This window comes from Rhipicephalus microplus, unplaced genomic scaffold, assembly GCF_043290135.1.
Source record: "Rhipicephalus microplus isolate Deutch F79 unplaced genomic scaffold, USDA_Rmic scaffold_24, whole genome shotgun sequence".
Taxonomy (NCBI): Eukaryota; Metazoa; Arthropoda; class Arachnida; order Ixodida; family Ixodidae; genus Rhipicephalus; species Rhipicephalus microplus.
In genome coordinates this window covers 5,168,587-5,182,263 of record NW_027464597.1, presented here as the reverse complement: position 1 = coordinate 5,182,263, position 13,677 = coordinate 5,168,587, and positions in this window count along the sequence as shown.

Here is a 13,677-nt window from a genome sequence, read left to right as displayed (position 1 = left end):
CATCGAACCTCAGTGCCCTGCTGAAATCAAGATGAATCCGTACCAACTTACTTAAAGTTCAATACTAATGAAGGAGATAAGAGTTGGAAACACGACCTCCCAATAGCTATTTATTGCCTGCTTACAAGAGGTTTACAGAACTCTAGATTGGAAGCAGTTATGGATACGAGTACCTTAGTAACGAGCCGTTCACTGATGACATTGCCTTAATGAGTAACTCTTGGTAGAAATATCAGCTCATTATTTATTCAGTTGGACGAGGAAAATAGAACGCATTTTCTGAAAAATTTAATGCACAAAACCAAAGTAATGTACAGCAGTCTTCGGAGAAACAAGCGCTTTGCGATAGGGTAGCGAGGCAGTGGAGGTGGTGAAGAAATATGTCTTCTCGGGAAAGGTAGTTATTACGAAGTCGAACCATGACACTGAAGTAGCAAAAAGAATAAGAATGAAGTGGTGCACATTCTGCGGGCATTCTCGTGTGATTAATGGTAATTTCCACTATCTCTCAATCGGAAAACAAATAACAGTTGCACCTTATCGGTACTTACCTACAGAGCAGGAACCTGTGGTCTTACAAAGATGGTTTCACTGAAATAGTGGATGACACAACGAGCAGCGGAAACGAATGTGATAAGTGTAACCTCGAGAGACAGAAAGGAGAGCAGAGTGTGTCAGGGAACAAACGGGTGTTAAGGATATCTTAGTTGAAATCAAAAATAGTTAATTAGAAAGAGACGTGGGCCGCGCTGGTAGCGCGTAGGCAGGATAGGCTGGACTCCAAGAGAAGGCAAACGCGTGAAGGGGAGACAAAAAGTTAGGTGGGCAGACGAATTTGCGGGTACAGTGTAGCAGCAGCAAGCGCAGAACCGGCTTTATTGGCAGAACATGAGAGAGGCCTTCAGAATGAATGAATGAATGAATGAATGAATGAATGAATGAATGAATGAATGAATGAATGAATGAATGAATGAATGAATGAATGAGCACAACGGGAGCAAGAAATACAAGTTAATTACGTCACCGGAAGTGGATAAATATGTCGGAAGTTGGCTTCCAGATAAATTTTGCGCTAAACAGCACTAACAGCACGCTCTGTAAGAACCCACAGGGTCCTATATGCCTCCACCTACGAGTACAGTAAAATATAGTAGAACCTCTAACATTGTCACACACACACACGCTGGAGGATTAGCCAAGAAGCAGGTAGTTTAAAAAATTCCTAATTATCAGATAAAATACAGGCTATTTAAAGATTAAAGAAGTAATTATGTATCGAAATCGCAATTACTAAATATAGATGAGCAAAAGCACAGATAGTAATGCTGAGAACACTCGAAGGCTTAAGCCTTCTTCATTTCCTTTACCTTCTTCATCAGTGTACTGCGATTCCCGCTCACTCGACTGATAAGGCTTTATGCCCCTAACGTGGTTTGCGTTTACTCCATGATTGGTGGCCTTTCAAACTTTATGAGCCTCGTTTTGTTTTGCTCTGCCTCTGTGATCGGCTCTCCTTTTACCGAGTGACGAACGATGTCATGCGACGACTTCTTTGTGTGACGTCACATTATGTGACCTCACTGCGGCGGCATGCTGGCTTCATAGTCACCTGCTGGTGAATACCCAAAGTTCTGGCGACCTGACGCGCCATGACATCATATCGTGACGTTATCGCGCGATGGTCGCTGTTTGCGCCACTCGAGTTGACGCCGACCCCGGGGGACGACTGCAGACGCCGGAAGTCAATTTTAGCGTTCGGCGAGGCATTAATTACTTTCGCCTCAAAACATAGGGAGGTTTAGTAATCACGTTTCGTCTTCAAAACGCCGATGGTTGCAGCTTACTTTACTTAAAGCTGGCTTCTTCGCAAAAAGAGTCATTTTGCGGAGAAGCAGACTTTCTTGACACGCAACACTTTAAAAAAAAAACGCGCTTAATCTTTTTATTTCAACGCGTCACTGAAGCGTAACCCTGCCTCCATATTCCCAACATTGGGCTTGGAGACATGGTATTCGCTAGAGCTGCTGTAACAAAGTTCAGAGCCCCAAATTTCTAGGTCCAATGCTGGAAAAAATTGAGCGGCGACGATCCTGCCAGTTACAGGCCGTTCGGCGCTCTGCCAGTGCGTTAAGAAGAGGTTGAACTTTGCGCCTCGATATCGTGCTCCCTTCTGGGCTTCATATTATATCGGGCTCCCTTCTGGGCTCCCTCCGTATTCATATAATTCGTATTCGTATTCTAATACGTCAATAAACTGAACGGACTTAGCGGTAAATCAAGCGTCCTAACCGTGCATGTAATGTGATTCCTGCGCTCCCAAATCTTGTTGTCGCTTCATCGACCTCGTTTTGCCTTATAGCTGCATTCGGTGTCCAGGAGTTGTGAACTGCACGCGCTCAGTGAGCTACTATAAACGCCATTAACCTGCACACTTCTTGTACCCCGAATTTGCGTTTGCGCTAGGCGTTTACAGCTTGCTTAATTACTATATAGCGCAGTTGGTGCTCATGTTTTCTTTATACTGCTCGTAAGCATCGTACTACTGAACAACTAATATCACGGAAAACGGAACTAAATTGTAAGGACTGCAGCTCGAGCGCCCGTCCTGCCACTGATCTCCCGGGTATGTGCGACTTCGTTCCTGTTAATATTCTCGTTATACACTTTCTTTGGGTCTCATATGCACAGTAGATAGACCAGCACATTTTTAATCTATATGATTAAGAAATGGGGCGATTTATGATTACATAAGCCGCGGCAGGCAAAGCCGAGCAGCTGCTGTTGCCAAAGTAACGCACCTGCGCCTGAACATAGTCAAGAGGGAAAGCTACGTCAGTAGGACCAAACGGGTGAGAGCGGAAAGAGGTACTGCTGGCAGCAGTGGGAAAATTCGGCAGATTCCACGTACCTTGGGAATTGATGTTATGCGAAGCACGCGGATACAAATGGACTGTGTTGCAATTTTTAAATGCGAAGCGTTTCTTGGCGAACTTTGGCGGTCTTGAGTGTATCTATCTATCTATCTATCTATCTATCTATCTATCTATCTATCTGTCTATCTGTCTATCTGTCTATCCATCTATCTATCTATCTATCTATCTATCTATCTATCTATCTATCTATCTATCTATCTATCTATCTAGCCACTTACGCTCGGATGCTCTCGTGGTCACCCCCTTAACTTGGCATCAACCAAATCAGCATAGGAGGGTATAAGATGCCAATATGACGCGCTGGTCAAGAAATGAATAATGCCAGAATCCCGTCACATACTTCGTCCAGCACTTCCCGCCAGACAGTGGCACATACCCACGGTCGGGTATGCGCCACTGGTATGCGGGTATGTGCCACAGGTAATTGACACTTAAGAGACAAGAAGAGAGCAGAGTGAATTAGGGAGCAAACGGGGGTTAAGGATATCATAGCTGGAATCAAGAAGAAGAAATGGACATGGGCCGGGCATGTAGCGCGTAGACAGGATAACCGCTGGTCGTTAAGGGTAACTAACTGTATTCCCAGAGAAGGATAGCGGGTTAGGGGGAGACAGAAGGTTAGGTGGGCAGATGAGATTAAGAAGTTTGCGGGTATAAATTGGCAGCAGCAAGCGCAGGACCGGGTTAACTGGCGGAACATGGGAGAGGCCTTTGTCCTGCAGTGGACAAAGGCATCATCAGGCTGATGATGATGATGATCTACCGAGGAACGACGAGAACAGGCATGGGCAATTTTAACGCGCGAGCGTTAAGAAATGCCCTACCCGACATCGGTAGCGTCAACCCGACAAATGCAAAGAATAAATGTCAGGGTCACACCTGGAATCTAACCCAAGCATTCTGCGTTGCAATGAAACATTTTAGGGCAGAGATACGCCAGATTTCAGAATTACTTTTCAAATAGACGCTAATCTTCATGAAACGTCAATAGTGGTTGCAGTGCTGCCTACCCAATTTTATAAACATTACATATGTACTCCTATGATACAGCGTTCACGTTGGGTTAGGTGTCATGCGCTAAATTTTATTTATGTAGCAGTGTTTGGGGCTACCGTCCTCGCGAACACCAGCGCTTCACATCAGCTTGTCGCTCCTGGTGTTGGTAATAATCATGTTCTTGATGGCATTGTTCCGAAAATTTGAACAACTGGTTATATAAACATCTGCAACTCTTCAACATATGTCTGTGCGTGCAACATTTGTACATATATACGGTGTCATTTGATGACGTGTTTAATTTTTTTTTAATGCAACACGGTCACCTTCCCTCCGCATGCTTCGCATAACGTCGATTCCTAGATACGTGAAATCTGGCGAATATTTTTATTGAGCGAAACGTTACGAAGTGGAGCTAAAGGTACATACAAATAAATGCCCGCAAAGCTATACATTACACAGACGCATATATTTTATATAGCCAGGTGTTTTCGGTTGCGTAACCTTGTCAACAGCAACATACATATTAGCATGCATTATCACAAGCGGTCAGCTACATACATGAAGCACTGGTGCTCGCGAGTACGGTAGCTCTGGACACTGCTACATAAAACGACTTCATCGGATGGCTCGTCAACCTGAAGTGACGGATGTTTCATAGGAGTACATATGAAACGTTTATAAAGTTGGATAGCCAGCACTGCAACCACAATTGACGCTTTGCGAACGTTAGGGTCTCTTTGAAAAGTGGTTGCGAGGTCTGCGTAGCTCTGTGGGGAAATAATTGATTGCCACGCGGAATGAAGGGGTTCGTTCCCTGCTGGGAGTGTGACATTCATTTTCTGCATTCGTCGAGTCAACGCTGCCGATGTCAGCTTTTCCTTAATGCTCCCGCGTTAAGATTACCCATGTTTTCACCATTCCTGGGTAGATGTAAATTGTCAATGACCTGCAGCACATACCCGCATACATGTGGCACATACCCCAACGCGGGTATATGTCACACGTCTGGAGGAAAGAGTTTGACGACGTACTCAACGGGATTGTGACACTATTCGTGCGTTGACCAGCAAGTCATTTTTGTCAAACTACCTTCTTAGCATTTTATACGGTGTATTCCAGAGGTATTCAATCACATGAGTTGCGAAGCTCCCTATGTATCGAAATCCGGACACGTCATCAGGTTGTCGCGCCACATGTTGATCATGACACCCACGATTAAACGCATTATTTTTGTTTTGTGTTGCAGCTCCCAGGTGGCGTGAACGTCATCTAACTACCGAAAAATCGGGCCAACTGCGTGTCCGGATTTCGGAACGCAGTTTTGCAACTCGTATAATTGAATAACTCTGGTTTATTTCAAGTTATTGGGGTGGTTACGAGAGCACCCAGACGTAGGCGGATGGATGGATGGACGGACGGAAACACATCACCTTGCCGGGTTACGCGGCAGGGCAAGCGGTACACGTGCTCTGGATGGATGGATGGATGGATGGATGGATGGATGGATGGATGGATGGATGGATGGATGGATGGATGGATGGATGGATGGATGGATGGATATGGCTGTACCCTTTAGATCGGGCGGTGGCTAGCGCCACCAAGCCGTAATACTGAATGAACCTAAAACTATATTTATTTTTTTTCCTTAAAAAGTGAGTTTGAGGATTCGTACTTTGCAGTGAAGAGTTTAATTTTCACTCGTGCCTTCACTTTAGCCACCAACCAGATAACCTCCTTCTAGTTAAGTGTACTTGCTTAAAGTCTATTTTGCCCTCCCGGTCCCTAAACCCCAGTGCTTTGAAAAACTCTGCGCCATCATCCTGAACTATAGGGTGAAGCCCTTTACAGAACATTATCAAGTGTTCGGCAGTTTCTTCTTCCTCTCCACACGCACTGCATACTGTGTCTACCCCTTCGTATTTGGCCCGATATGGCTTGGTTCGCAGTACTCCCGTCCTTGCCTCAAACAGTAGAGAACTACCCCGAGTATTATCATAGATCCTTTCCTTGGCAATTTCCTGCTTAAAAGTTCGATAGATCTCTAGTGCGGACTTCTTAATCATGCCCATTTTCCACATGTCAGTCTCCGTTTCCTTCACTTTCTTCTTAACCGATAGTTCTTTTTCGTTTGGCCACCTGCTGTTTTCTAAGTATTTACCAGTCAACTTCCTGGTTCGCTTCCTCCATTTTGTATCGTCATTCTTCATGTACAAGTAGCTCAAAACCTTCCTAGCCCAACGCTCCTCCTTCATTTCTCTCAATCGCTTCTCAAATTTTATCTTGCTGCTAGCTTCCCTGCCCTCAAATGATGTCCATCCCATATTGTCACGTGCTTGCTCAAGAAAGACGATGACAGTTGTGCATGTGCCACGAAGGACTACGAAATGGACGAAGAAGAAGAATTCGCTTGCGCGTTCTAATTAAAAAGATCAGTTATAAAATGAGACCCCTAATACTGCTGGAAAGAGAAGCGTTGCGTTTGTGTCTGGGTCTACCAAAGTTTGTTGCAAATAACGTGTTGTATATGGAAGCTCGCCTACCTTCTCTGCTAAATAGGTTTAAAATTCTTACTGTGCAAACATTCTTAAAGATATACAGTTCACAACAAAGACTCTCATTTTACGCTTTCATTCAAGAACCGACTTTATTTTTCGAAACCCATGGGTCGCGACTACGCACCCCGCAAATAGTATTTGCACAAGCGCTACTAAAGCAACTGAATGTAAAAATTAGACATATTGGTCCAATACACAACCTAAAGTCAATGCTTAACATACAATTCGATGATATATTTCCTCATAACGCGAAACGATTGGCATATAGGTATTTAAATGACCAGTTAGCAGATTATCTAGCTCACCTAGAGATAAGCAATATCATAGCGACTGATGCATCTGTGTCAAAAGAAAAGGCTGGGGTTGGCATCTTCTCTCCTTCTTTGGACTGGTCCTTTTCGATTCGACTCCCAGATTATACCCCGGTATTCATTGCAGAATTATTGGCCATTGTTCTTGCCCTACGCAAATTGCCCTCAAGCGAATCATTAGCAGTTATCATTACAGATTCGTTATCAGTTTGTAATGCACTTTCTGCGGCAGTAAATTCAGAGCTGATGAATACGTTTCGGCATTTAGTACCGAAAAACGTGAAAAAACTGCATTTGCTATGGGTACCAGGACACCGCGGATTATATTTGAACGAAATGGCGGACTCTTTAGCAGCAGTATCCCTGGGTGGGCCCACCATCCCAGTTTTGCCAGATACGGCTTACGTAACCGCGCTAAGGTTCCGAAATGCTTGCCTGCAATGGGGAAAAGGTAATTTGGATAAATTCAAAGATTTCGAGCATTTGAGCTATTGCTGGAATAAACAGTGGTGTGTATCTCGCCAGTTAGAGGTCACTTATACCAGATTGCGCTGTGCAGTTCCACAACTAAATTATTACCTTAACAAAGCTCGGCTCAAGGCGTCACCGCTATGCATTTGGTGCAACGAAATTGAAACAATTGAACATTTCTTTTTATTCTGTCATCGTTATTCTTATCAGAGAAAAAGATTTTTAGTAGCCCCATTACAAAAGCTAGAAATACAAGTAAATCTACCAGTAATTTTATCAATTGGCGGAACTTCATTTGGTTACTGCCACAGGGATGTATGCTCCGCTGTGTTTGATTACATCAACGCAACTAAAAGATTACCATGCTAGTGATCCCCTACCTTTTCAGATCTTTAGTTTATAATTCGTAATTATGTCTTTCAAAAACAAAAGATGGTTTGACCGCTTGCTCAGCAAACATTTTTGTTTTTTGGTAGTATTATTTGAAGCTACTTTTTCAGATTGGCTTCATTTTCATTTTAGTTTCATTTAAGTATCCTGCCGCCCGGTTCTTGGCCCATCCCCCTTTGTGGGTAAGCGCCATTCATCAGAGGTCATCAGCATCAGCATCAGGAAGAACGCCGCCATACTGATACTGGAGAGATAGCTGAGTTAAGAAGGCGATCGTTCCTGCAGTAGTTGGCGCTTTCGATTGCACGGCTGTGAGAGGGGATTGGCCATACTTATCACCTTTGGTTCTTTATTAGCGGTAGAATTTCTTTTTGCTGATTTTTCAGGAGCCATCAATGCCGGTCTCCGGCCCCGGTCAGGGCTCGCCCTGGTCGGCCAGCCGCCCTGCTGAATCGGTACCACTGGAGTAATTCCTCAAGAACGGCGTAAGCAGTTTGCCTGTCGCGCTTGTGCCCACTGATGGTGGAGCCATTCGGTTGAGTGAAACGGAGGTGTTTCAAGAAGAACTTCGCAACATAAGCGGTCACTTTCTGGACATCTCAGAGGTGAGGCGTTTCGGCAAGACTGGCATACTATGCAGGTCTTCAAATATTCAATGCTTAACAGACTTACTGGCCGCCACGAGATTTGCGTGCATTGCTGTTCGCGCTTTTATCCCCCCTCATCTTGCTTGCGTGAAGGGCATTGTTCGGGGTGTTACAACTAACATTAGTCCTGAGGCATTCTTAAAGATGGTCTCTCCGGCTGGCGTGACATCTGTCTACAGATGCACCAGACCTGTAGGTGATACACGAGTCTCTACTGAAATCGTCATCGTTACCTTTGCTGGTCTCACACGCCCCTCTGAACTGAAGGCCTGGCCTTATCTATTCCGTGTAGAGGCATTGACACCTCGCCCACTGCAATGCCGTAACTGCTGGCGATTTGGACATAGCGCTAATGCTTGCAGGTCCTCATTGAGATGTGCGAATTGCGGTGGGGCACATGCCGCATCAAATTGTCAGGTAGACAACTGCAGGTGTTGCCTATGTGATGGAGCACACACAGCCACGGACAATAGCTGCCCTGCTCGAGAACGTGAAACACAAATTCTAGATATAATGGAGAAACGCCGTTGTTCTCGGTCTGAGGCAACTTACTTCATTAAAGAGCGCGAAGTGGGGTACACTGGTGCTACGTCACGCCAATGTGGGTCAATTGAAGCGACGGTCGCTTCCACAGTGTTGGCAGCGATAGATAAGGTCATGCCGATGATTATGGAACGGATTTTCAACACCTTTGCTGAAGGTCTGACCGAGATGCTCGCCGCCAGGTTAAACAGCCTTATTCCCTCCTTCGCTGCACACACTGTCACGGTCCAGGGTGAAGCTGAGCACCCCGACAATGTACAAAATAATCAGCGTCAAGAAGATGTTACCCCTGAAACGCTCGTCAGCACTCAGTTGCCGACCCCTGTGGGGCCCAGTGGGTCGTTTGGTGACATGAGGCTTGGTAATATCACTCATAAACGACGCAATGCTCCATTGTCTCCAACCAGTTTGTCAATGTCAAAACCAAAAAACGTTGTTACTGATACCAACAATGAGCAGGACGTTTTGAGTTCTGCAGTAGAGTCAACTATATTAAGTCCATCATAGCGCCTGTAAAAGTTCTTCAGTGGAATTGTCACTCCATATCTTCCGCTTACACAGATCTTATTTATCTCATACAGCAAACAAATCCTAATATAATTTTACTTCAAGAGTCTTGGCTTTCAGTAAACCAAACATTTACTCTGAAATATTTTAGAACTTTTAGACTGAATCGGTCAGGCAGAGGAAGTGAATTATTGGTTCTAATATCTTCAAAAATGTGTCGTCATGTTACTGTAACTTTTGAACATATTTGTCCAGATTGTGAATTGTTAGGAATAGATTGTTTGTTACCTAACTCCAACAGGATTACAGTGATTAATGCGTACTTTCCGAATGGGGTAAGGCGCACAGATCACCTAGATTGTGTTATCAAGAATTCTTCGTCAAATTCAATTTTATTGGCTGGGGATTTTAACTCGCATCACACTTCTTGGGGATTTAAAACAGATGGCTGTGGCAAAAGATTGTGGAATTGGTTGCAGGATAATAATTTTCGCTGTCATAACTCTGGATAAGTTACCTTTCTACGCGGGATAAGCTCATCAACATTAGACCTAACATTTTCGTGTGGCCAGTTTATGATTTCATCGTGGGAAACGTTTGATAATGGGGCGAGTAGTGATCATGTACCAATTACCTATGAAATCATGCTACCACAACTTACCTTTGCTATCCGGACACAAAAGTTCACCAACAATAAAATTTATAAAACTGTTTTAAACTCCGCGCTCTCGTCATTGAGAGGACGCGTCGGACAGCAACGAGCTGCTTCAGTAGTAGTGTGTCTGAGTGCCTCTGTCCAGCCGGCAGAGTTTTCTGTTAAGTACGGCAGCACACCGTCAAGTTCAGCTTGGTGGAATGAAGATTGTACGCTTGCGTATAGGCGACGTAAGGCTGCTTGGAAACGTTTACGCCACAATCATACTCCGAAAAACTGGGTTGACTATAAATTCCACGCAGCGCTGTTTAAACGTACAGTTGCAATAGCTAAAGATAAACACAATTCTGACTTACATTCGCGTTTATCAAAACCTGATAAAAGATCTGCCCTGTAGAGGTTTCTCCGGAACAAAAAATCGACGCAGGTACCAGCATATTCGCATTCAGTAGTGCTGTCTCCTAAAGAGACAACCTATTTGTTAGAGGGCATCGCGAAAGGACTTCAAGCGCGTTTCGCTTCGTCATGCTTGAGACCTGTGACATTAAAAAGCGCAACCTCGGACTTTCGGGAGGTCACTATGGCTGAACTGGCAGATGTCATACTAACTGTAAAGCAAGCGGCTCCCGGTCCAGATCAGATTACAAACTCTATGATTAAATTGATATTTAATTCCCATCCCGAGGAGCTTTTGAATATTGTTAACTGCTCCTTACAGCACGCATGGATTCCAAGCGCATGGAAAATTGCTAAAGTTGTGTTGCTGCGAAAAAATCCAAGCCTCGGATATCTCCTGGATAACATTCGGCCAATTTCGCTTACTTCAAACCTAGTTAAAATAATTGAAAGAATCCGTCATAGAAGGCTCAGTGAATTCATCGCTCGTCAGGACATCTTTTCACCAAGGCAAGTATGATTTAGACAGGGGTGCTCTATATGGTCGGCTCATGTTGATTTGGAAAGCCGAATTCGCCTTGCAAAAGTATCTGGTGAGCTTTCTGCATTAGTCACGTTAGATATCGCAAAAGCCTACGATAGTGTGGAATACAGTACATTAATTTCAAGATTAGTGGACTGTGAGGTTCCCAAGTACATTATATCTTGGATTCAGGAGTTTCTCTTTGAGAGTTCTTTTGTCGCCACGAGGGAATTACTTCGGCTTTATATAAGCAAACAAGAGGTGTTCCGCAAGGATCAGTCCTGTCACCTCTTTTATTTAATATATTATTATCATCTATTCCCGTTCATAAAAATGTTCCTCTTTACGTCTACGCCGATGATATTGCTTTTTTCTCGTCATCCCGAGATATCAATAGTTTGTATCAAATCTTACAGTCATATTTGAGTGAGCTTGAGGTATGGCTTGGCGGGCTGTCTTTTTCACTTAATGTTAGCAAATGTGCTCTGCTTGTATTCCCTCTATCCGTTCCCGTATTTCTTTCACTGCATTATCGAAATGATCCGATTCCACAAGTAACAGCGCTAAAATATCTTGGTATTGTTTACGTGGACAATTTAAATTGGCAGCAACAAATAGAATCAAACACCCGTAAAGCAGAAAGCACCGTAGGATTGCTCCGCCGGTTTTGCAATAGGAAGTCAGGGATGCGCAGGGATACGTTACTTATGATATACAAACTTTACGTACGCCCAATTCTGGAATTTGGCTGCGTTCTGTTTTCTGGAAGTGCTGAGTACAAATTAAGACCTCTTATATTGCTACAAAGGCAAGCTCTGCATCTGTGTCTCGGGCTACCTAGGTGTGTCGCGAATAGCGTGCTTTATTTGGAAGCTAGAATCATTCCACTGGATGCTAGATTTCGACAGCTTACTGCGCAAGCATTTTTAAAACTTTACGATGCACCCTTCTTCTGGTCACAGGCAGTTTTCATCCAACATCCAGTTTCTTTGTTTCAGCGCCCGTGGTTTCGTTATCAAAGACCCCAAGTCATTTTCGTAGAGTCTCTGTTATCAAATCTTCACGTTTTCCTACGGCATTTAACCCCCCAAACCCAATGCTCGGTGCCAGTTGACTTAATTTTCGATGATATTTTTCCGAAAAATGTTAAGTTACTTCCAAAGCATGTTCTGGAGGGCCTCCTTCAAGACCATCTCAGTCATTTTCCTAAATACGTAGTAATTTTGACGGACGCAACGCAAAATCTTCAGAAGGCTGGAGTATGGGTATTTTTTCTCATCAGCTTAATTGGTCTTTTGCGCTCCGATTGCCTGACTTCACACCAATTTATCTCGCAGAATTCCTGGCTATTACATTGGCTCTTCGAAAACTAAATTATCAGCAATCAAAAGCTATTATTATTTCGGATGCTTTGTCTGTATGTACACATCTCACGTCCGCAAAGAATTCTCCTCTTCTCAGGATATTTTGGTCTCTCGTACCGCATAGCCTATCGGAAGTTCGCTTTATTTGGGTCCCCGGGAATGCTGGAATTGAACTAAATGAAATTGCTGATTCGCTCGCTTCGGCATCTTTAAATTTCCCGGTGGTGCTAGTAGCTCCATAGTTTCCTTTTATTACTGCCGAACGATTCAAACGCCTGTTAATCTTAAAAATCAACGAAACGTCGCTTCTACAATCTGAAGAATTTCGGCACTTGCAATTCACATGGAACACCGCAAAATGCCTTTCCCGTCAATGTGAGGTGACCCTCACAAGCTTTCGCTGTAGAGTTCCTCTGTTAAATTTTTATCTCAACAAATCAGGATTTTCATTAACTAACCTATGTGTAGTTGGATGTATTGCCAGTTGGATGTAATAGGGTGGATGTATTGCCAGTCAATACATCCACCCTATTATTGTTTGGAGCCAGTCAGTTGGGTGTGGGCCGCAGTGCTATTCTGTCAGCGCTACATAAATTCATTCAGGCAACCGGAAGGATACGCTGCTAGTGGTACTGCCAGATATATCCAATTCTTTCTCCCCCTTCCTCATTCTTGTTAATTTGTTTTATATAATCTGGTTTATCGCATTCTTCTGCAATTTTTCACGTTTTTTCAAAGGAACATTATTATTGTTCCTATCTAATTTCTCTTTATTTTTTTAGCAGGCGTTGTAAAAAATGATCTATTATGAGGTACAGTGTGGCCAATCCCCCATGTGGGTATGAGCCAAGATCTCCTAGGAGACAAGACAAGACAAGATCGACCTGCTTCTGGTGTCTCAGTCTCTACGGCAAGACCTCTGTTTTGACGTCGTGACACTGGTGGAGGTGCTGGAGCCTACAACCGGATGCAGGACAGTCTTGCTCAGACCCGTTCACCTAGTCCAGAGACCCAGCCCCTCGTCACGACTCCGGTGCACCGATTCAGTCGGCGCCTACTAGGCCTAAGTCCGGAGTCCGCACCTGTTCTGCCTCTAACCAACATGGCAGCTCCTACCACATCCACGGCTACCCTTACATCGCAGACCACTCTTCCCTCGCAGGTGACTCTTGAACATCCTCGCGTTCCTGAAGTTTTCCATGGGGAAGAGTACGAGGATGTTGAGGACTGGCTCGAACAGTTCGAACGGGTCGTTGTATCTAACTACTGGACCGAACAGCACAAACTTGGCCGTGCATATTTCGCCCTGGAAGATATGCTCGCACGTGGTACGAGAACCACGAGGCTACTTTCCAATCTTGGGAAGATTTCCGTCGAAAGCTC